We start from the raw sequence: 25,906 nt of genomic DNA on the forward strand, positions 1-25,906 counted from the left end.
GGCACCACTAATAGTGGCTGGTTGCTGTCTTCTTCTTTGTAAGAATTAACCTACATTAATTGTACACAGCCACGGTCTCACCATGTCAGTTTTAGACAAAATGTTACAGGTTTATTTGACCCATGGGAGAGTGTCAGAGATGTTGAAAGAAGTGAATTGGTTGACTCTTGAAGAAAGACGGAAATTATCCCGAGAAAGTCTACTAAGTTTCAAGAATCAGCTTTAAACAATGACACTAAAAATATACTACAACCCCCTACGTATCATTCCCAAAGGAATCGTGAGATCAAGATTAGATAAATTATAGCACGCAGAGAGGTATTTCAACAATCACGCTTCCCGAGATCCGTGAATGGTACGGAAAAAAGGCCCTAATAAATGGTACAGTGGAACGCAACCTTTGCCATGCGTTTCACAGTTGTTCGTAGAGTATAAATGCAAATGGATATATAGATGTAGAGAAAAGTTGAATTATCAGATAGTGAGAGCAGTGTCGAAGGCTGTTAAGAGCGTCGTCCTGTCGCACATCGCACTACAGATCGTTTTTGACACCGGTGTTTGTCAAAATGAATGCCTCCAGAGAAGTGACGGTTTCATGCGAGTCCTTCCTGAGGCTTTTCTTGTCGATTCTGAGCAGCGTTGTGTCCGAAATGTCTTCCTCGGCTATCCATAAGAAAATCGCATTATTTTAACCGCCGTGGTTCTGATTTCCTTCGCAAAAGCACCAAGGGAAGGGGTGAGATATAGGTAAGGTTAGGAGTGATACCCTCCCGTCGTGTGACGCGTCGACGGTGGCACTGGGTAGAGTTGCTGTGAAATGTGGTGTGAATGTGACTCTTTAACCCATCTTACACCACACGTACCAACATTTTGCTGTCCGAAGTGTCGCTGAGCCAGAGGGTGACGTCGCAGGGCGCCACGGTTTAGGCGACAGACAATATTGAGCCAAATTTATAACGTCTGTGTCGCAGTGGGAGAGAAATACGACGTTTAACAAAAGTTAGTCTTTAATTGCGTTGTGCAGTTTATATTTAAGATCACTCTTTCCTTCTGGAGCAAAGTCTGTTCTTTACGAAACTTCTTGGCAGAGTCAACCCGTGGGTCAGACCTGGGCTCGATACCGCAACCTTGATTTTCGAGGGCAATGGTCTTACGCACTGGGTCAACACGACAGCTCTGCTTATGCCACTACGTTCTCCTAACTTCTAAACTTCACACACGATCTCCCACATTACATGCAGGTCTAGTACACCGGGAAGAAAGAATATTGCGGAGAAGTGACATACACTACGTGATCAAAAGTATCCGGACTACTGGGTGAAAATGACTTACAAGTTCTTACCGCCCTCCATCGGCAATGCTGGAATTCAATATGGTGTTGGCCCACCATTAGCCTTGATGACATCTCCCGCTCTCGCAGGCATACGTTCAATCAGGTACTGGAAGGTTTCTTGGGGAATTTCAGCCCATTCTTCACGGAGTGCTGCACTGAGGAGAGGTATCCATGTCGGTAGGTGAGGCCTGGCACGAAGTCGGCGTTTCGAAACATCTCAGAACTGTTCTATAGGATTCAGGTCACTACTCTGTGCAGGCCAGTCCATTACAGGGATGTTATTGTCGTGTAACCACACAGCCACATGCCGTGAATTTTGAACAGGTGCTCGATCGTGTTGAAAGATGCAATCGCCAACCCCGAATTGCTCTTCAACAGTGGAAAGCAAGAAGGTGCTTAAAACATCAGTGTAGGCCTGTGCTGTGATAGTGCCACGCAAAACAACAAGGGATGCAAGGCCCCTCCATGAAAAACACGACCACACCATAACACCACCACCTCCGAAATTTATTGTTGGCACTACACACGCTGGCAGATGACGTTCACCAAGCACTCGGCATACCCACACCCTGCCATCGGATCGCCACATTGTGTATCGTGATTCGTCACTCCACACAACGTTTTTCCACTGTTCAATCGTCCAACGTTTACGCTCCTTACACCAAACGAGGCGTCGTTTGGCATTTATCTGCGTGATGTGTGGCTTGTGAGCAGCCGCTCGACCATGAAATCCAAGCTTTCTCACCTCCCGCCTAACTGTCATAGAACTTGCAGTGGAGCCTGATGCAGTTTGGAATTCCTGTGTGATGGTCTGGATAGATGTCTGCCTATTACACATCAAGACCCTCTACAACTGTAGGCGCTCTCTGTCAGTCAACAGACGAGGTCGGCCTGTACGCTTTTGTGCTGTACGTGTCCCTTCACGTTTCCACTCTATCACATTGGAAACAGGGGACCTAGGGATGTTTATAAGTGTGGAAATCTCGAGTAGAGACGTATGACAAGTGACACCCAGTCACCTAACCACGTTGGAACTCCGTGAATTCCGTGGAGCCCACCCTTCTTTTCCCTCACGATGTCTAATGACTACTGAGGTCGTTGATATGGATTACCTGGCAGTAGATGGCAGCACAATGCACCTAATATGAAGAACGTATGTTTTTGTTGGTGTCCGGATACTCTTGATTACATAGTGTACCTACAACCTAAGGGTCGTCGTGAAAGGTAAGGTTCCTGCTTCACATCCTAGTTAGGCACATAGTTGCAATACGCCATGAAGCTACGTTAATACGCCACATATAATTCTGTTGTTAAACAATGTTCATTGTAACATCAGACTTTTTAATAACGAACTTAAAGTTTGACAGGACGTTGATTGAAGAAAGTTACTCGTATAATCAGACTGTCACTAACAAGGAGACCACACAACAATAATATTTTTGTATTTTTGCATATATTTATGGAACGAAAATTCATGAACTGAAATACAAGCAGCGTTCTGCAAGCAAAGCGACATAATTTTTTCTAAAAGCAGGTTGGTTTTATTCAGGATTCCAGTACACCATATATTTTTCAACATGACTTCCGTTTAATACGATGGTCTTACGCCACCTTACTGGGAGAGTCTATATGCCCGCGTGGTAGCACTACTGGTCGACGTTGGAGAAAACATCTTGCTGCATCAATAACGCCGCCATAATCCACGTACGACGGAAGTCGGAAGTTGCGAAATCAGTGCTGAAGGGCGGATGAAGAGGAACACATCAAAGAAGACCTGTGAGCTCCTCTCGGGTGCGTAGCCTTGTGTGAGGCATTGAGGGCATGGAGAAGAAGAAGTGCGCTTGCATTTGTGTGGTGGCGAACAAGCTGAAGTCATTTCTTCGACTTCCTGAGGGTAGCACAATACACTTCAGAGTTGATCATTTCACCACGAGGGAGAACACTGGATAGAATATACCCAGAAGACCATCGCCATGACTTTACCGGCTGATAGTGCGATTATGAACTTCCTCTTCGGAGGAGAGGTGGAATGGCGCCACTCCATGGACTGCCGTCTTGTTCTTGGTTCGAAGTTTTGAACCTGAGACGATGTTCGACAAAAAATTATCACGAAACTTCCTGGCAGATTAAAACTGTGTGCCGGACCGAGACTTGAACTCGGGACTTTTGCAAAAGTCTCGAGTTCGAGTCTCGGTCCGGCACACAGTTTTAATCTGCCAGGAAGTTTCATATCAGCGCACACTCCGCTGCAGAGTGAAAATCTCATTCTAAAAATTGTCACGATAAGCCTCGCAACGGGTAAGCAATTCTGAACAGATGGTCCTTCGTTGTTCTTTATGGTTTTCCTTTTAGTCGGCGAAGGACCAATCGAGTACACACCTTTGACTACCCCAACTGGTGGACGAATATGTCAGCGCTTCTAACACAGACGTCCAGTTGTGCAACAAGATGTTTGATTGTGATCCGTCGATCGCCTCGAATGAGAGACAGATCGAGCAGATTTGCGCGACCTTGTTGCGGTGATGATTAACACGACTCACCGTGCTTTTGTTCACTGCCAGGTCTCGGTAGACATTCTGTAAGCGTCTATGAATACCTGCGATGCTCTGGTTTTGCGCCAAAAGAAACTCAATGACAGTTCTCTGCTTGGAACGCACCTCAGCTGCAGACACTATTTTGAAGGCTACGCGTAGCACCTTCACCAATCGGAACTTCATGATTCTCTAGGGGCTGAAGCGTGAATACCACGATCCCCAAAACAAAGTCTGCATTCCAGAATGAGATTTTCACTCTGCAGCGGAGTGTGCGCTGATATTAAACTTCCTGACAGATTAAAACTGTGTGCCGGACCGAGACTCGAACTCGGTATCTTTGTCTTGCGTGGGCAAGTGATCTACCAACTGAGCTAAGAGGTACTGGGAGAAGTAAACCTGTGAGGACGGGGCGTGAGTCGCGCTTGCGTAGCTCAGTTGGTAGAGCACTTGCTCGCGAAAGGCAAAGGTCCCGATTTAGAGTCTCGGTCCGGCATACTGTTTTAATCGGGCAGGAGGTTTCAAGGTCTACATTTTTTCAACCGAAATTGGCCGAGAAAAAAAAGTGTAGCATTGCTTACTGAAGGCCCCCCCCCTTTATCACCCTAAAAATTATCGGATGAATCGATTTTGAAGATTATGCTAAAGTAAGGTCGGTTTTGTGGCACGCAACGTCGTTCGGTGTTAAGAGTATTCACTTTCTACACAAGAGGCCGCTGTCTGATTGCAGCTAACATTTCCGTAAAGCATGAAATACACAAATATGGAAAACAATTCATTTGTAATGCTTTTTTAATGTAAACATCCTTGGTCAACAATCCTGTTGATCTGAAGTTAAGAATTTATGTTTGCAATAAAAATTGGATTTTTGATAGCGATATGTAATTAGAAGTAAGAAGACGTGAATTCTTCCTAAAAATGACAAGTAGATATATATTAATTAGCATGCATTTGATGAACTTTATATTTAAATGACATAGGTATTCGAACGCAACAGAAAAGAAACGAAGAAATAGTGACAGAAACGAAACACGATGTAGCGATCACCAGTCTCGAGCAGTACCGATTTTTCCATCTTTATGTATTTTACGCTTCAACGAAATGCTCGTAGAACATGTGCCAGCGTACTACAACCGAGACCCACGCCGCTGGTCGAAAAAAGTTGACGTTACTTTACCCTTAACATTCTAAAATATTAAGGGGAGTCGGAAAACTTCGAAGTAGATTTTATCAAGATTTTTTGAGAGTTGCATCAAACAGTTATTTGATTTCTGAACTTCACGTATCTAAAATATAAAAAATTATAAAAATCCGATTGGCGTTAGGTCTCTTTGTAAGTGTAGAAATTTCTTTATGTGTTACAGACACTGAAAATTTTCGTGGTACACAGGGTGTCCGTAAACGTAGGAATGTTTTCATGTAACAAAAACATTACAAAGAGTCCATGTAAGCGTGGGTCTGTAAATCCTTCGTTATATGGGTTTGTTGTTAATGGAAGCGATCTCCTCCTGTTTCGATGCATGCCCTGAGTCTTCTTTCAACGCTTTTCCGTACTCTCCAGAAAATTCTGGAGTGTTTATATTTGGCAGAATCCATTTTGGATATGCTCCCTCAGAAAACCAACAGTAGAAACAATAGTGGAATATCCGAGAGGTTTTTAATTCCCTAGGAGTAAAAGTCCATACGTGTAGTGTACAGTACATCCATCATTTCACTTGATGAATACATCGTTTTACAATTGTTGGAAGTTACTCTGTACATAACACAAAATAACACAAGGCAGTAAGTTAAAACAATGTAGGTTAGTCTAACACACGAAAATCTGAGCAACAGGCAAACTGAAAACATATGCCAAGACTTTCTCTTAAGAATAACGTAAGTAAAGATACATGCCTTAGCCGCATAGCATAACCAGGGATCACTACAAGAGGTTCAAATGGCTCTGAGCACTATGGGACTTAACATCTGAGGTCATCAGTCCCCTAGAACTTAGAACTACTTAAACCTAACTAACCTAAGGACATCACACACATCCATTCCCTAGGAAGGATTCGAACCTGCGACCTTAGCACTCGCGTGGTTCCAGACTGAAGCGCCTAGAACCGCTCGGCCACACAGGCCGGCACAAGGAGTTCCTTTCGTGACTCCGTAGCGATAGATTTTCAGACCAGTACCCATACTGACTTCGGCAATGTTTTGGTGTCAAGAATAGACCCCTAAAATTATTGACATCAATTTGTAAATACCCTGTCTATTTTCAGCATTAACAAGTCATCTATAGATACAGTCACAAACGTCTTTCTTTTGTCGTTGTGCATAGTTTTCTTTCACTGCGGTATACTGGAAGGATCAAGAAGCGTTTCTTGTATTCAACTACCGAGTAGAAACTTTAATGTTCATAGCGCACCACAGTGCTGTAGGTAAAACCGAGATGAAAAACTTGATGTAGGACACTTGCTGTCTGTCAAGGCGGGAAATAAAGTCAAATTGGCCTACCACAGCCACCTAAGCTACAGTGCCTTAGCGTTGTGCGAGATTTTCATTATCTTTAAATATTAAAAACCCCTTACAGAATGCAAAATTGCCGTTTGTGCAGTTTTGCTTCAAAATAAAACTAACAATGAAATCGTTTTGTCTACTCTTCTTACCACGAAATTACTGTGCTCGTAAGGTTTATGTTTAGATCGAATTGTAAAGGTAATTATCTTTTGCGTAACGTACACAGAAGTCATTTTTCTTTCATTTCCCGCAAGAGAGAATATATAAATTAATAATATAACGGGAGTCCGAATAAGCCGATGGCGTAAGAAGGGGAGAGAATATTTTCATCTCGCGCGGCGGGCATGCGCTGTAACTTATATTACTCTTGTAATCAATTTGAGATCATTTCCCGGTTTGATAGACCAAACGTGCCTTATATCAAATTGGGCGTCTCTGTTTCTTCAACACCTGCGACCGTAGCGGTCCTGCGGTTCCAGACTGTAGCGCCTAGAACCGCACGGCCACCCCGGCCGGCATCATTTACGTCAAGAGCCTCTACATAATCTAGAAACAGGAGACCAACTTGTAATTTGTGCTACATCAATTACTGGAAAGATATTTCTGTCCCATACTAATAGGTATGTGAGAAACATGCTGCAAAATTTTCTAGAAGTAACAAATAACGATAATACCTACGGTTGTTTCACGCAGGTAAATGCAACAGCATACGTGTGTTTCTAGTGTTAGGATAGCTACCTGTTCCCCTCAACCCCACGATATAAATGCAAGTGGTTTTCACCTTATGTCATTTTAAACTGTATGATTTCGTCTGAACTGGCATTCTCACTGGTTCAGCTCCCTCTACAGCTAATAAAAATGTCGCGTTCGGGATAAAATGTGACAAATTAACGGCTAGAAATCATCCAGTGACATCATGGGAAAAAAAATTGATAATCTGATCAGTGAACGCATTCACGAGACCCACACTCCTCTCATTTTCGCGAAAAATCCTCTTATTCTTCTAAACATGCCGATAAAGGAAGTTAATATTCCATATCGTGTGTTGTTCAGAAAGTCTGCAAATGTTTCAGTCACACGCGCACCCGCTTCAACGATTGCAGCGGTTTGCAGCAGTTGAAGCACAGATTGATATCGGGTTCGAGCAATTTCTCCTCTTACAACCGAAGCGTATCGACATAGGAAAATGTGTTGCCACTACTTAACCCCAATTACCGAATATTGTGTCAACACTCCATATTTCGCTCAAATAACAGGTTTCCTTTGATATGAGCCTCAGAGCATAATATGAGTTGTGTGTGAAGGTATGCACTAAAAGAAACGACTAATCCTATTTGTATATCCATACGACAGTAATTTCAAGTAATTTATTATTTCTAATTACCAATGGAAATAATAAATTTAATACTGAATCAAATATCTAATTAGATTATGAGTTGCAAATACTGGAGATAAAAAGTTTCGTCGTCTAGTGACACTGCTCATGTTAGTCCTAACTGAAAGTACAGAATATTTCCGTAGATGACATTGTGTTACAAGTATCATACTCACTGAGGCATAAGCCGTATGAAAAGCATTTATGACTTGTTTAAATCAACCCTACCACATTTCATCACAGAAATTTCTCTTGGTAAGAGTTCTCGATATAATTAAGGTCTGCAACCAAATCTGCAGAGCCGAACTGTATTCTGCAAGATTACCTTAGGGGCATCTAAAAACAGTAACAATATGCTCATCGAAAAATAAATTTTGCATTATTAATCTTCGTGGCGTGACAATGAAATGTGAAGAGATGGTAAGACACAATGAGGTAAGATGAGGTGGGGCAAAGGAAAGTAGTACAGAAAGTGGAAGAAAGGTGTTTGGTCTGCCGGGAATAAGGACATAAACACTTCGCCGAATACCACAATCAGGACGTTAACTTTTAGAACGTGAAATTGGAGAGCAGGCCAGTCATCAGCGACAACAAACGAAGTTTTGTTCTTCACAAGACCAAAACGAAGCAAACAGCAAAAATGATCGTAGGTATGGATGGTGAAACGATACTGTAATAAGTCGCCAGACTATAGCGTATAGGTAAAGAGAATCTAATGATCTGTGGGTCTGGGATTGTTTTTTAGGAGAAAAGAAACAATTCAAATGTCATGCTATAGGAGACGAAATGCAACGAAATGGGATAACGGAGTTTTGTGAAAAGTTTCAGCTACTTCTAAGGAGGCATTCTACAATATCCATAGGACAGGAAATGAATTCGTGGAGAATAAGAGATTAAAGAAGATGTGAATTGGCTTACGTGCGAAACCGTGAAATGAGGCATATAAAACCAATGAGAGAAAACGAAAATTACAACTTTCAAGCGTGATTTTTGCCCTATGAGAAGCAAAATCAGTAAAGACACAACGAAAATTACGGCTCCATGGAGAAAATTTAAAACGATCTATTATGATGTGGGAAACAAACTATACGAATTTAATAGCAATAAAATCAGCAATAAGTGTAACGTGATAAGGCTGTAACGGCTCAAATGAAAAATTATTGAGAAATATGTGTTCCTTTTGAGAAAGAATGTTGCATTCCTGTAAATGACATGAACAATCAAAATAAGGCTGTCAAATGCTCTAATTAAAGGACATTACAAAATACTGACAAGGAAGCCGATAAAGGGAAAGAATGATTTAACCTCCGTTACCAGTCTTTGTTCAGCAGCAAGGGAGTAGAAGGAAACTACATTACGACGAATGGGATAAGTTATTAAAATCAGAAGCTAGACCTGCAGAAACCTTTGTTGTTCACATGTTCAAACGAGACATTTTGTGCTGATGAAATATCATTTAACGATATGAAACCTACGGCAGATACAAGACGCTCAGTATTGTCAAAACAGAGTTTAAGAAATCTGAATTCGTGTCAGTGAATTAAGTTTCTGGAAAAACTGTATTCTTGTAATTGCAAAACATGTATGAACACAGGAGTATACAGAATGATATGGAAGAAAGGAAACAGATATTAAAATATACTGGACGAAGGACAGCAAACATTTCAGAAACTGTTTCTTTTATTAATAAGACAGTCAATTTAATAAATGGGCTATAGTCTCATAATGTTAAAGTGCAGTGAAGAGTCATCACAGTGCAACGTTAGGAAAAAAATGAAATTTACGCTGCTATTTGAACTCAAATATTAAAATATACGAGGCAGTTAAACAACCAGTTGGCTGAAATAGAAATGAAAAATGAAGTAGAAACTCCATGAAATATTAAAAATTTTACTAGAAAATTTGCCTTGACTGCATGTTGAAGGAATGCTGTATTAATTTAAGGGCAAAATCACGTGACTGAACACTGAAAAAGGGAAAAATTATCGAATCAATATGTGAGTTCAAAAAAATTGTTCTGTTAAGGGCAAGGAGATCGTCTCCATGGGAAACAGCACGGCAAGCAGAAACGCTGACCATGTGAAGCTCTACCGCATGAAAAGCCATAAAGAGAGGTAACTAAGTACACACGGTATTTATAGAGCCAGTACTACGTTGATGACTGCAAAAGCAAATACGTTCGTACGAGATATACAGGCATGCCTGCGAATGGAATGAAGACTTCTTAACAATGTCATTATCTCGGGTAGTGAATCATCTACAGAGACACAAATAATTTTAGATCTGCTCCAAACAAGGATGGCAGGTCAATTACTGTTCACAAAATATATTAATTACTTAAGAAATATTATCAGTTTAACGGATGCGCGTAACTACTGACTCTGTGACTCAATTTGTTGGAGAAATTTAGAACATATTTTTTGAGAACGGAAAAAACTCATCTGAACAGATCAGTATCTATTCCATAAGTACCGATCGAGAGCTAAGGTTGACGGCGTGTCTTCAAAGTCTTGAGACAGTATCACATCCTCACCTGGAAACAAAATTCATGCTTAGCGGTGACGGGAACACGAAAGCGAATGGACTGAGTGATTCCTGGCTAAAAAAACACATCTTGTTGCTTGAAACGTGGAGACATCGTCGGAAGCAAAAAATATCATCCTGTCTTACTGAAGACGGTGTGTAGTGAGCCAATATTTGCTGGTCACACACACAAACACACACACACACACACACACACACACACACACAAAATTGTTCAGCATGAATGAAGACTTAAAAATGATGAAGCTCCGGCTGAAAAAAAACTGGTTCTTATTCATGTACGTAAATAAGTATCATTCAGTGTACGTAAAAATGCGAGAAATTATTATATCGTTCGACTATACGATCGTCGATCCATGAAACAAGTGTTTGTAAATGTGTCTAAGAGACGGGCGGTGTAATCCGAGAAAATATTACAAGTGCTCCACGCAGGGAAATGTTAGGTAGTACACTTAACTAACGTGATCATTTTTACCCTGTCACAAGAGGATTGAAGAGTCTCCGCTAGAATTTGTCACGTAAGAATTAAAAGGAGTATAAAAGTATGAAACGATTACGTACGTGGTTCAAATGGCTCTGAGCACTATGGGACTTAACATCTATGGTCATCAGTCCCCTAGAACTTAGAACTACTTAACTAACCTAAGGACATCACACAACACCCAGTCACTACGAGACAGAGAAAATCCCTAACCCCGCCGGGAATCGAACCCGGAAACCCGGGCGCGGGAAGCGAGAACGCTACCGCAAGACCACGAGCTGCGGACGATTACGTACGTGAACTTGAATTTCAAGCAAATGGGAATTTCAGCTTATGAGTAAGTTACGTGTAAACTACAGTTACCTGCAATGTAAATTGCTTAAAATTATTTGTACGGCCTACACTAGAAAGATGATCAACGGTATCGGATCAATATTAGTTTAGAATAACAGGGTACTGAAAAAAGAGCATGCAGAAAGAAAAAATTGTCACAAATCTGTTTTCAGAGTGGGAGATTTTAACGGAAACGCCGAGAAATCACCAACTGTGTATGAAATGGGGAGAAATCCTACTGTGCACATTACAATAAAAGATACCACTTGCCATGCAGTAATTAACGGAGTTCACATGTAGATGTAAGTTTCCACGATACTTCGAGCTGCTGCACGTCTCTTGAGTCTCCTCTTCAGTGGTGTGTGAAACTAATTTTGAGAGAATATGATACTTACGTACTACCATAGAACTGTTAATGAAAATTTAATACTATCGCAGCACTTAATATAATATGAAAATTTTAGACAAATCATCAGTAAACTGAATATTTATTTGAAGTTCTATTGTTGCAACGTAGCTGTGTGATGTTACCAGTCCCACGGAACAACTTTCAATGTTCAGTCCATTCCTTAGCGGACGTAGCCCATGTTTCCGCGAGGAACGCATCTCCTTGATGGAAGAGGCGGCCGAATGGGTCGATCTAATCTTGCATCTCGGCGAGGGAAGGTAGCGTGCGAAGCAGAACAGTTTCTCTTGCTCTTTTGGGAATTTTCAGGTACAGGTGTACTCTTGGTATAATTTACTAATGCGCTACGATAATTGTTTGAAATAACACAGATTTTCATAAAATAACTGAAGAAATTGATGTATCTCAAATCAATAAAAGTAGCCGAAGCACGAAACACATGACACGGTACAATTTTAAAAAAGTAAACCACAGTTCTAAACAGTTGACCTCATTCTCGTATAACACGAACAACGCCAGTATCATTAAGCTGAGTAGTAATACAGCCCCTAGAATGATGTGTGACGTCACTGACAGTTGCAAGGTGTCACCCGACAATAACAAACGTGTTTCGCTGTGTTCATATCCGGAGATCAAATTAAACACTATGAGATGAAAGGTTTACTGCGGCCGACGGTGGTCGTCTTATAGCTTACAACTACCGTAACTGCACCGAACTAAGAACGTGCGTAAGCTTAACGATGTCATTAACTACTATCCCACACATTGATACACTCCTGGAAATTGAAATAAGAACACCGTGAATTCATTATCCCAGGAAGGGGAAACTTTATTGACACATTCCTGGGGTCAGATACATCACATGATCACACTGACAGAACCACAGGCACATAGACACAGGCAACAGAGCATGCACAATGTCGGCACTATTACAGTGTATATCCACCTTTCGCAGCAATGCAGGCTGCTATTCTCACGTGGAGACGATCGTAGAGATGCTGGATGTAGTCCTGTGGAACGGCTTGCCATGCCATTTCCACCTGGCGCCTCAGTTGGACCAGCGTTCGTGCTGGACGTGCAGACCACGTGAGACGACGCTTCATCCAGTCCCAAACATGCTCAATGGGGGACAGATCCGGAGATCTTGCTGGCCAGGGTAGTTGACTTACACCTTCTAGAGCACGTTGGGTGGCACGGGATACATGCGGACGTGCATTGTCCTGTTGGAACAGCAAGTTCCCGTGCCGGTCTAGGAATGGTAGAACGATGGGTTCGATGACGGTTTGGATGTACCGTGCACTATTCAGTGTCCCCTCGACGATCACCAGTGGTGTACGGCCAGCGTAGGAGATCGCTCCCCACACCATGATGCCGGGTGTTGGCCCTGTGTGCCTCGGTCGTATGCAGTCCTGATTGTGTTCACACCTTCATTTATACTTTTTTACGCGGACAGTTAACATGCATTTAGACATCCATAATCAGATTTAGAAAACTCGTTTGAACAGAGTATTTAATGAGTCTGCACACCGATAATCGAGATTTTTCGTTATAATTGCTGTGCACCGTACAAATACACTCAAAGACATTTACTATTTGTAATATTAATGCAACTTTGTTAGTACTTTCAGAGAGTGTTCCGACAGCCTAAAGTTCTCTCCTCGAATTCCACGAACTCGCTTTATTCTCCTTTGGAAATTTGAACACGGATATCTGCTTCCCAGTACGGGATGGAGATCTCCCATTCTTCGTCCTAGTAGCACTATTATCAATAGCTGTGCATACTATAAGGCGCGAATGCCTTCTTCTCCTATAATAACGCTGCATTACTAGTCGGTTCAAGAAATGTTTCAAATGGCTTTAAGCACTATGGGACTTAACATCTGAGGTCATCAGTCCCCTAGACGTAGAACTACTTAAACCTAACTAACCTAAGAACATCACACATATCCATGCCCGAGGCAGGATTCAAACCTGCGACCGTAGCAGCAGCGCATTTCCGGACTGAAGTGCCTAGAACCGCTCGGCCACATCGGCCGGCCACTAGTCGGTGTCAATGCTGCTGCAAGTGCGATTGGTCGACGACAGAAAATAAATGAGACAGAGTTTGTTTCCGTATGGCTTAAAGGAGCCTTTAATTGTAGCAAGATTAAAGTTGTTGATGATGTGACTCATTATTATAGAAACTGCAACAAACTATATATCCTTTTCTTATCTCGCTTGAGATTTTTTTTTAAAGCAGTCTACACATTGATCTTTCCAAAAGTCGAGAAGCGATTCTTCTTGGTGTTGCAGCCCTCAGGGGCACCTTGGGATGCTCTCTGTGTGATCCACCTCTGGGAATCTGTGTGTGTCTCGCTGCCACTGCAACATACTTTGATATGTATGTGCCATAGAATAGTGTAATATGCGTATCTGCGATACTTGAGAAAGAGCGTTAAGTCCGGTACACTGCACTTATACATCACAGAGTGAAGTAAAGCAAGCAATAAAATATTTTACGGTGGTGATATAGATCTAACAAATATGCTTTCAAATACTCAGTTTGACGGTTGTCAGCTTGCAGTAAAGTGCTATCATCATGTTGCAGTTCATTGGACCCTGGGACGTGGTACAGACACGTAGCAAAAACCGTCGTTCAGCCTTGTTTCCTCGAAGTTGATTACCGATCAACATATTACAGATCTAATCTACAGTTTTTCTTTATCTTTAAATCACACGCCTATTTGAAGCAGACAGTGATCTTTTAACATTCATTTACCATACTTGTGGTTTGTGGAAAAAGTATGATGGTAATTGGCTGCGATTGCTTCCCTTAATCTTTACATTATCTTCTCTTATCAATTGTCTTCCTCCTTTGGACAGCAATGTAGAACAATATAAGTGCACCGTAATTCATCCTGGAATGAACCCTGAAGTACCTTGGTACATGCCTGAGGTAACAGCCACGAAATGACGACGTATTCACCTTCGGGGTTAAAGTCTCCTCCAGCATCCCAGGCCTAGGTTTCCTGTGATTTTCCAAGTCGCTCAAGGCTATATCCGGGTCGTTCTTTTGAGAAAAACATGGACAACTTCCCAACCCAGCCCAGATCTATCCAAACTCGTGCCCTTTACATTTTTAGCCCAATAAGGTAGCTTCTAACAGTATTAGACTTAACTATAGGGTCTAAAGCCAGTTAATTCTTTTGACCAACTGAGGTACCGATAATTTGTTTGTCTCACGAGGGATACGATGTTAGAGACACCACTTTAAGAGATAAAGAGCGATATGAACTATGAACTCCAAATTATTAGTGTAAACGTTAACGTTTTAAGAAATTTGGAACGATCAACTGGGAAAATGACTAAGTCCATAAATAGAACACTTGTTTCTATGTTCGTTGCCTTAAATGGTTAAGTAAAGGTAATCCAAAAGCGTGAACGCTATATATGGATAAGGTTATAGAAATCAGTGTGACATGCATCTCTAGTAATATATTTCTGTTCAATGAATCTTACTTTCACTACAGTTCAGCATACGTAGAAACGCAGAATATCAAACTACCCTTGCTTTAAAAATATTCAACCTATCATGTAACGTAATACGCGTTAATTTCTCCAGTTGTCTATGGACACATGTTCATAATAAATATTTCGTGTTACTTGATTCGTGGCACCAGTGATGAAAGTTATGGGTGTTGTTGAAGGCATCAAGTGTGAAAATAACTTCACTGGTGCGCAATATGAATGGAATTAAACCGTAATTAGCAATTACTCGTCGATTAAACTCCAATGATTAGGCTTCACAGCTGCGTAAAACTGTTACATCCACTCACGATGGAAAGGTTACAAGCCATTTATTACGTAATTTTGATCGTACTTGTGTATGTAAAACGCAGATAAATGCTTAGTGACATAGGAAAACTTTCTACCGCGTGAAATATGTTACGTAATACAATTATTGACAAAAATATGCGTACCAATAAATCACGGTTAACAAATTTCGTTGAAACCACGAGTATCTGTGTGTCAGTGAGGCACTATGGAGTATTATTCACAAACACTAACAGCACTTCCATTCAGCAGTCTCTTAAGAGATTCCACGCTGTAATTAATCTTCGTGTGTAAAGATGAGTGGCACTATTTTGAGTAGGTCTGTTACTATAAACAGCCAGTTTGGAAATGCAGTTTCACCTGATTGAGACACTAGACCGTCCGTCTTTATCTATTTCACACTTTCCTAAGCTTTTCGGAAGTGAGTATGTCAACATAAGGCAATCGCATATTCAGTGAAAATTGGCCTTGTGTTTTCCTGAAATTATCACCTTATATTTACCACGCAAATACCTCCTTTAATATACACCACTACTCCAGAAACGCCCCAAGTATAACATGTCACAGAAAAAACAGTTCTACAAAACGTTTACGCCTTTCCCAACACTGTACATCACAGTCAGTGAAATCGTAGTTATCCGCCTTTTCTACACTACGTAGAGAAGAATTCTAGTTCTTAGAAAAGATATGTGTTTCCTATAAGTGATATAATTATTAACTGATCACTATTAGTGACAGAAGCACTCGAACATTCGTCGGGCGATTTGTGCTCTCTTACTTCCCTCAATTTTTAATTGTGATAATTGCGTGGTTTGGACGAAAATACGGAAACATTGCAACAAACGCGTATTTGAATGTAAATGCAGAGGCTAGTCAAGCCTGTAAGTTATATTTCACCACGAACAGAACCTGTGCTATGTCCTTAACACGTTGAAGATGTCAGTCGTGGTTATAACAGTGTTGTGTGTAATTGTGAGTGCATTATGTCGGAGCTAAGTGAATTAGAAAGTGGGCAGATGGTTGGTGTTCGTATGGTGGGTGTTTTCGTATCCAATGTAGCCGAAGTGTTTGGTGTTTCAAGAGGCACCGTGTTGAAGGTTTATAACGCATACATGTATAGCGGAGAAACACCATCCGTCAGGTCACAGCGTGGACGGAAGTGTGTACTGAATGATCGTAACGGACGATCGAAAGAAGAGGACTGTGACGAAAAATAGGAAGGCAACAGCTGCAAAAGTCACTGCAGAACACGATGTGCCACACTCGAACCTTGTCAGTACACACACACACACACACACACACACACACACACACACACACACATACACACACACACACACACACACACACACACACACACACACACACACACTCACGCAGACAAACCACGAAGGAAGCTCCATAATCTTGAAACTGCAGGGGAACTATTCAAAAGCCGGTAAGAAAAAACCGCGGTGCCGAAACCATAAAAACTTGACTATGGAGCAATGGAAGAACGCCATTTGGTTGGATGAGTCTTGTTTCACAGTTTCCAACTTCTGGCCGAGATTACGTCCCAATAGGGATACATATAGAAGGTTAGATGATGATTTGGGCAGTCATATCGTGGTGTTCCTTGGACTGCGGGCCCCACAGGTACTCTGCAGGTCGAATTGCTGTCAAGATTATGTGAGAGTTTTGGCCCCGTGGAACAGTGTTCGTTTCCCAATGGTGATGGTGTGTTCCAAGACGACAGGCCCACTGCGCACAAAGCTCGTATAGTCCGGAACAGGTTTTGTGAGCACGAGGAAGTAATGTCCCGTCTCCCATGGCCACCACAGTCACGGGACGTAAATACACTACAGGCCATTAAAATTGCTACACCAAGGAGAAATGCAGATCATAAATGGGTATTCATTGGACAAATATATTACACTAGAACTGACATGTGATTACATTTTCACGCAGTTTGGGGCATAGATCCTGAGAAATCAGTACCGAGAACAACCACCTCTGGCCGTCATAGCGGCCTTGATACGCCTGGGCATTGAGTCAAACAGAGCTTGCATGGCGTGTACAGGTACAGCTGCCCATGCAGCTTCAATAAGATACCACAGTTCATCAAGAGCAGTGACTGGCGTATTGTGACGAGCCAGTTGCTCGGACACCGTTGACCAGACGTTTTCAGTTGGTGAGAGATCTGGAGAATGTGTTGGCCAGGGTAGCAGTCCAACATTTTCTGTACCCAGAAAGGCTCGTACAGGACCTGCAACAAGCGGTCGTGCATTATCCTGCTGAAATGTAAGGTTTCGCAGGGATCGAATGAAGGGTAGAGACACGGGTCGTAACACATCTGAAATGTAACGTCCACTGTTCAAAGTGCCGTCAATGCGAACAAGAGGTGACCGAGACGTGTAACCAATGGCACCCCATACCATCACATCGGGTGATAGACCAGTATGGCGATGACGAATACACGCTTCCAATGTGCGTTCACCGCGATGTCAGCAAACACGGATGCGACTATCACGATGCTGTAAACAGAACCTGGATTCATTGGAAAAAATGACGTTTTGCCATTCGTGCACCCAGGTTCGTCGGTGGGTACACTATCGCAGGCGCTCCCGTCTGTGAGCAGCGCCAAGGTTAACCGCAACCATGGTCTCCGAGCTGATAGTCCATGGTGCTGAAAAGGTCGTCGAACTGTTCGTGCAGATGGTTGTTGTCTTGCAAATGTCCCCATCTGCTGACTCAGGGATCGAGACGTGGCTGCACGATCCGTTATAGCCATGCGGATAAGATGCCTATTATCTCGAATGCTAGTGATACGAGGCCGTTGGGATCCAGCACGGCGTTCCGTATTACCCTCCTGAACCCACTGATTCCATATTCTGCTAACAGTCATTGGATCTCGACCGACGCGAGCCGCAATGTCGCGATACGATAAACCGCAATCGCGATAGCCTGCAATCCGACCTTTATCAAAGTCGGAAATGTGATGGTACGCATTTCTCCTCCTTACACGAGGCATCACAACAATGTTCCACCAGGCAACGCCGGTTAATTGCTGTTTGTGTATGAGAAATCGGTTGGAAACTTTCCTCATGTCAGCACGTTGTAAATGTCGCCACCGGCGCCAACCTGGTATGAATGCTCTGAAAAGCTAATCATATGCATATCACAGCATCTTGTTCCTGCCGGTTAAATTTCGCGTCTGTAGCACGTCATATTCGTGGTGTAGCAATTTTAATGGCCAGTAGTGTATTATTGAGCCTTTGTTGTGTACCTTGGAGAGAAGGGCGAGTGATCGCTATCCACTTCCATCATTGCTACCTGAAATTGCCGCTATTTTACAGGAAGAATTGTATAAAATTCTTGAAAGCGATATAAGACCATTATTTATCCATTCCGAGACCACTTGAAGCTATCTTGAATACCAACGGTTTTCCTACACAGTGTTAGGCATAGTAATGTGTTGTGTTTGTGGTGTTTCCATGTTTTTGACCCCCCTCTGTAGTTCTTAAACAGACTCCACATCAAATACTTGTCCAGTTTGTGCCTAATCTCCATATACAAAGAATTATTATTCAATGTATCGTGTCCAATGCACTTTCATAATCCATAAAAGTCTTTAGTCTATTAACTAGGTCATCATATCCTAAGAGTTTTCTTTCTATAATTTTCGTTGGTCATTCACAACAAGGATTTTGTTTGATGTCGACCTGGAGAGTCTTGCTCCTCCGACTGCTACATTAACTACTAGGTCTCGCATTCTGGAGACGACAATCAGTAAATATACAGTCCCCTCGACTTTCTCTTCGTCATGACTGGTGTTTTGGTAAGTTAACGTGGTATCCCGTTGCTTTCTACATTAATTGTCAACTATTGTCAGCCACGTATGACGTATAGGACACATCTTGGTTGTCATAACCTTTGGTTTACCCAGAATATTTCATGTTCGCTTTCCGCTTCAATGAGAAATGTCGGGTGGGAGAACAGAAACCAAAAATGGTTCAAATGGCTCTAACCAGTATGGGACTTAACATCTGAGGTCATCATACCCCTAGATTTAGAACTACTTAAACCTAACTAACCTAAGTATATCACACACATCCAAGCCCAAGGCAGGATTCGAACCTGCTTGGTTCCAGACTGAAGCGCCTAGAACCACTCGGCCACAACGGCCGGCGAACAGAAACCTTAAATTAACTTTAATATTGGGATATTTAACGTTTCAAGTCTGTCCTTCAGAGAAATGTCCACTATAATATGTGAGTTTAGTACCACTTATAGTGTTATGATGGATGTGCATTCGGGTTTTACATTGCCCTTGTATCTTCATAACCCATACAGATTTATCTTAGTCACCAAAGAAGCTAATAATTGAGATGAATATAACCTCTGTTCCTGACCAAGTATGTAAATCAGTATGTAAATCATTGAATAAAATAAATAAGTTCAAAAGTCATGCTGCAGGTTTTCCTGTCGGCAACATGAATGAAAAAGGTGCGAGAAGAACAGCACGGATGGCGACCGAAACTGTGTTTCAGCTTTCGTCAGTCAGCTCAATTATCCGTAGCTGAGATGCAAAAAATTTGAATATGCAGTTCGAAAAAGTAATAGACAAAATTCCTCACTCTCGTAAAAATATATTCAGATTCCTTAATCAAACATCATACTTTGCTTAATATATCTGGTATATGCTTCTTCTTACTGCTGGGCTTTTAAAAAATACATGGTATCACTGAATGTCATGAGAAATAATCTTTGTTCTACAAAATTTTTGAGGTTTTCGTGCCCACTTGTTAACCTATCGCATGTGGCATGTGTCTCGGGTTCTTCGGCCGGTGTTTTCTTTTTCTTTTTTTCACGGATTTTCTGATGTTTCTTTATACTATCAACGAATCATTTGAGTACTCTCAGATAATAATATCTAACTACACATAAAACACCGTCCTCGACGTCCGCTCAACTTTGAACTACTATTAAAAAACGAGTATACTGATCAGCCAGAGCATTATTACCACCTTCCTAATACCCGGTATGTCCACCTTTCGTACTGATAACAGCGGTGACGCGTCGTTGCATGGAAGCAATGAGGTCTTTGTAGGTCGCTGGAGGGAGTTGGCACCACATCTCCACACATAAGTCACCTACTTCCCGTAATTTCCGGGGAGGGGGCCGCGTTCAATTACATCCCGAATGTGTTCGGTCAGGTTCAGATTTAGTGAGCTGAAGGGCCAGCACATCAATTGGAACTCGCTACTGTGTTCCTCAAACCACTCCGTCAGACACATGGCCTTGTGACATGGTGTATTATATCGTTAAAAAACGCCACTGTAGTAGGGAAACATAATCACCATGAAGGGATGTGCGTGGTCTGGTATATGATACTCCTTGGTACGTAGTCTGGTAGACGTTACTCCTTGGCCGTCATGCCGCGCGGGATTAGCCGAGCGGTCTGCGGCGCTGCAATCATGGACTGTGCGGCTGGCCCCGGCAGAGGTTCGAGTCCTCCCTCTGGCATGGATGTGTGTGTTTGTCCTTAGGATAATTTAGGTTAAGTAGTGCGTAAGCTTAGGGACTGATGGCCTTAGCAGTTAAGTCCCATAAGATTTCACACATATTTGAACATTTTTTTGGTCATCATGGTGCCTTGTATGAGCTCCACTGGAGCCATAGAATCCCACGAGAATGTTCCCCAGAGCGTAATGGAGCCTCCGAGAGCTTGTCTCCGTCCCATAGTACAGATATCAAGAAACTGTTCTCCCGGAAGACGACGGATTCATGCCCTCTCGCTGGCATGATGAAGAAGGTATCGGGATTCATCAGACCATGCAATGTTCTGCCACTGGGCCAACTTCCAGTGCTGATGGTTACGTGCCAATTTCTGTCGTAGTTGCCGATGTCGTGGTTAACATTGGCACATGCGTGGGTCGTCGGCTGCGGAGGCCCATCGTTAGGAGTGTTCGGTGCACTGTGTGCTCAGACACGCTTGTCTTAAAGTCTGATGTTAGTTCCACCACAGTTCGCTGCCTGTCCTGTTTTACCAGTCTGCCCAGCCTACACTTGCGACATCAGTAATGAGGGGTGGCCGCCCAACCCCACGACTTCTGGTCGTGGTTTCACCTTGGTTTCGCCTCTTGTTGAAGACACTTACCATAGTACTCGTCAAACACCCGGCAAGTCGTGTAGTTTCCGAAATGCTGCGGAGGCCCATCGTTAGGAGCCTCCGGGACATTGCAGTCTGCTCTCGGTCAAAGTCAGATAGACCGCGCGCCTTCCCCATTCCACACACCGACAGAACGCTCTCTGGTACTACATGCACCGTGCGCGTGTCTGACTAGTAGTAATTCCTCTGCAGGCTATGCTGATATCACCTGGACCGGTTTATATCGATAGTAGGTCGGTGGTCATAATGTTCTGGTGCAGTTGTTAGATCGGTTACTGCTGCTACAATGGCAGGCTATCAAGATTTAAGTGAGTTTGGACGTCGTGTTATAGTCGGGTCACGAGTGATGGGACACAGCATCTCCGAGGTAGCAATAAAGTGAGGATTTCCTGTGCGACCATTTCACTAGTGTACCGTGAATATCAGGAATCCGGTAAAACATCAAATCTGGGACATCGCCGCAGCCGGGAAAAGATCCTGCACGAACGAAAACAACGACGACTGAAGAGAATCATTCAATGTGACCGAAGTGCAACCTTTCCGTAAATTGCCGCAGATTTCAGTGCTGAGCCATCAACAAGTGTCAGCGTGCGAACCGTTCGGAGCCGAAGGCCCACTCATGTAACTTTGATGACTGTACGATACAAAGCTTTACGCCTCGCCTGGGCCCATCAACACCGACATTGGACTGTTGATGACCGGAAGCATGTTGGCTAGTCGGACGAATCTCTCTTCAAATCGTATCGAGCTGATGGACGTGTAGGGGTATGGAGACAACCTCATTAATCCATGGACTCTACATGTCAGCAGGGAAATGTTCAATCTGGTACATGCTCTGTCATGGTGTGGGGCATGTGCGGTTGGAGTGATATGGGACCCGTGATACGTTTAGATACGACTCTCATAGGTGGCACGTGCGTACGCCTCCTGTCTGATCACCAGCATCGATTCATGTCCATTGTGCATTCCGAAGGACTTGAGCAATTCCAGCAGGGCAATGTGACACCCCACACGTACAGAATTACTAGAGAGTGGCTCCAGGAACATTCTTCTGAGTTTAAACACTTCTGCTGGCCAGCAAACTCCCCAGACATGTACATTATTGAACATATCTGGGTTGCCTTGCAATGTGCTGTTCAGAAGAGATCTCCACCCCCTTGTACTGTTACGGATTTGGGGACAGCCTTGCGGGATTAATGGGGTCAATTCCCTCCACCGCTACTTCAGACATCAGTCGAGTTCATGACATGTGTTGCGGCACGTTTGCATGCTTGCGGGGGCTCTACACGATATAAGGCAGCTGTACCACTGTCTCTGGCTCTTCAGTGTATATACTGGCTATTCAAAACACTCTTATTGAAAAATACATGAATTCCAAACATTTATGATCAAATCTGCTACTGTATCATTATTTTTACCAACGCCATTACCTTATTAGCGCCGTTATGTCGCATATGCCAGAAGACGTATTATTTCTTATGCCAAATCAATGTTCAGAGTAGTATGAAAAATTCAAAGACCTATTATTTTTGGTACCGTATTTAGTGCACTTCGGCCCCAGGGAAATAAGTTGTGTTAACCACGGATGAATGACAGACCTGGACCACAGTAGACCTGACACTTTGTGACACCCATGAGACTGGCTAAATTATATTATTTGCAACCAACATGATGGCACAAGTGGAGGGAAATGCCTCCCAGTTTGAGCAAGAAATTCGCTTCATTATCTATGATGCCACGTTGTTCCACTAATAGAGTTGTGAAGGTACATTCCGTGTAATTGTGGATCGTAAGCCATTATTAGCAACAGTCAACACAGCACTGCAGAACTCATTGCTCAACGCGACAATTGCCTCAGACACTGGCTAACTATGACTACGAAATAAATAACCAGTACACCAACAAACATGCCATATGGACGCACTGTGACTCAGTCGAATGGTATAGTCATAGTATTTTAGGCAATGAAGGACGAATGATTACAATTAGACACATTCACTGAACATGATCTGTGATATTTTGTTTGATGCCTCTCGGGTTGCTCAAGAAATGGACCATGGCCCAATAGTCCGAGACATTAACGACTGTGTACGAGAACTGCATCCAATCCATTGTAGGTGGGTATCTTTTTAATACACAGCACTGAATATTCAATTGATTGACGAAGAATGACGCTAACGCTGTGTGCAGAACCAAAACTTACGTGGAAGACTGCATGGAGAATAAAGCCCCAAAATCCTTATCCTTGCCTGTGCAGCTGTGATTTCACTGTTAAAGAATCAAAATTACAGTTTACATCAAATCAAATCGGAAACACAAATTGCTCATTAGAAGCACACAAGAAAGGGAGATGCTCAGAATATGGACCGTCTTACAATAGACTGCGAACGTACATATCCCCAAGAACAGAAAAGTTTGCCGAAAAGTACCAGATGTCTGCTACGAACCGATCCCTCCAAATTACCTCATCAGATGGTAGCGGGGCCGCTGATTGATTCTAATGTTCTTGCTGTCTCCAAACTCCACATTTCAAGAAACTCTACGTGGAGGGGATGGTTCTATGCTGTTTGACTAGCGAGACTTGTTGCTAGATTCATGAAAAAGAGATGGAAAGGACATGTAACTTCCCTCCTTCTGCAGATAATATCCACATTTCTAAATACGAAGTTGGTACAGGAGTGAAGCACTGTCTTTACTGTTGGTAAGCCTTACGCCGCAAGAACACACCAATAATTCTGTTAACTAAACCAACGCAAGTGCTTTGATGCTCGCGCAGAAAAACAGTAATGTCATGCTCAGCTATTCGCTGACGATTGTAAAGGAACCGTGGCATTCACAGCCAACAGCCCAGCTTTAAAAGCCACAGAGCAGAGCACTACCTAACTTCCACGAAAACTGCCCGTATACACAAAACAGGTGCTCGTCACCTTATAAGATTCACAGAGTGCAAAAAAAAAAAAAAAAAAAAAAGGCTCTGAGCACTATGGGACTTAACATCTATGATCATCAGTCCCCTAGAACTTAGAACTACTTAAACCTAACTAACCTAAGGACATCACACACATCCATGCCCGAGGCAGGATTCGAACCTGCGACCGTAGCAGTCGCGCGGCTCCGGACTGAGCGCCTAGAACCGCTAGACCACCGCGGCCGGTCTCACAGAGTGCATTTTGACGGCAAAAGAGGCCATACAGCCGTTCCCAATAATACACCACTCGAGAGTGGAGCGAGCAAGGCTACTTTCCCAAGCACACAGCCTAGGATTCTCACGAAAATAACCACCAAATATCAGCAGAGAGTGAACCGATATTGCATAGCAAAATGGGACAGTAACGTCATAGAAATTATCGCGCCATGTGCGTTTTCGACTTGCTGGGGAGTGCCTGTGTACAAATTTTAAAACATAAATAGTCTTGTGAGGTTGCATCTAAGCCCAGTGCCCTATGCATCTGTGTACTCTTTAAGTGCCACTAAACGTCACATGTAGATTTACAAAATATAATAAACACAAATCAAATGACAACACAAATTACATATAAACCTTACTGCTAATAACTAGTAAGAACTTACGGGTAAGGATCATTTTTAAATATCTTATACAACAAACAAAAATTACACATCATAAATTAAAACTAAGGCAACCCAACTGCACAAAAACTTGGAGACTGGAGAAGTGGTGCATCTCTGTTATTCTCCTCACCTGTAATGTCTACAGTATGTGGTCTCTCCTCGTAGTGACTGGTTCTTTGATTGTACCAATTGCTTCTCTGATTTTGAGATCGGCCGCTGCCGTTATTTTCAACCTACATTAGCATTCGTCCACTCATTGTTCCGTAAGTTTCTGTACTGGTTTCGCTCCGATACAGAGCTCATTCTTTTGTCTTCTCGTACATACTCACAGAAATCCATTAAAGTAGCTTAAATGTCATTAGGTCACTCATCTCAACACAGAGTCGGGATCTTTTTTGTTTTTTGACATTGTATTAATGAAGAGTTGAATCAGCGCGCCATTACTGTACAGTTGATCGAGATGCTATTCCGTTTTGATACTGCAGATAGCATTGGACGCGTGTTACTGCTAGTAGAGAGGTTCTAGTTTGTTCTGTAGCCGACCAGTACAGCTTCATAATCTTGGATTCGAATTCTTCAAAGGTTGTACAGTACCTGGCGGCTGGCAAAACTCAGGTCGGATGACTACTCATAAACTGTAACTATCTTTGGATTAGCCAGAAGTTTGGCAGACTGCCCTATCCAGGTCTTAATATGCAGGTGTCTGCCTGTGGCGTAGATGAGAAACTTTTTTATTGAAATAAAGTATATATGATCAAAGTCCAGTCCGCGACGGACACAGACCTCGATGATGGATATGTTTCGCTCACATTGATCCTATCTTGCGTTGCTTATAGCTCACCAATAAAACATATAATTATTATAGACATG

The sequence above is a fragment of the Schistocerca serialis genome, chromosome 3 (assembly GCF_023864345.2).
Source record: "Schistocerca serialis cubense isolate TAMUIC-IGC-003099 chromosome 3, iqSchSeri2.2, whole genome shotgun sequence".
In the NCBI taxonomy this organism is placed as follows: Eukaryota; Metazoa; Arthropoda; class Insecta; order Orthoptera; family Acrididae; genus Schistocerca; species Schistocerca serialis.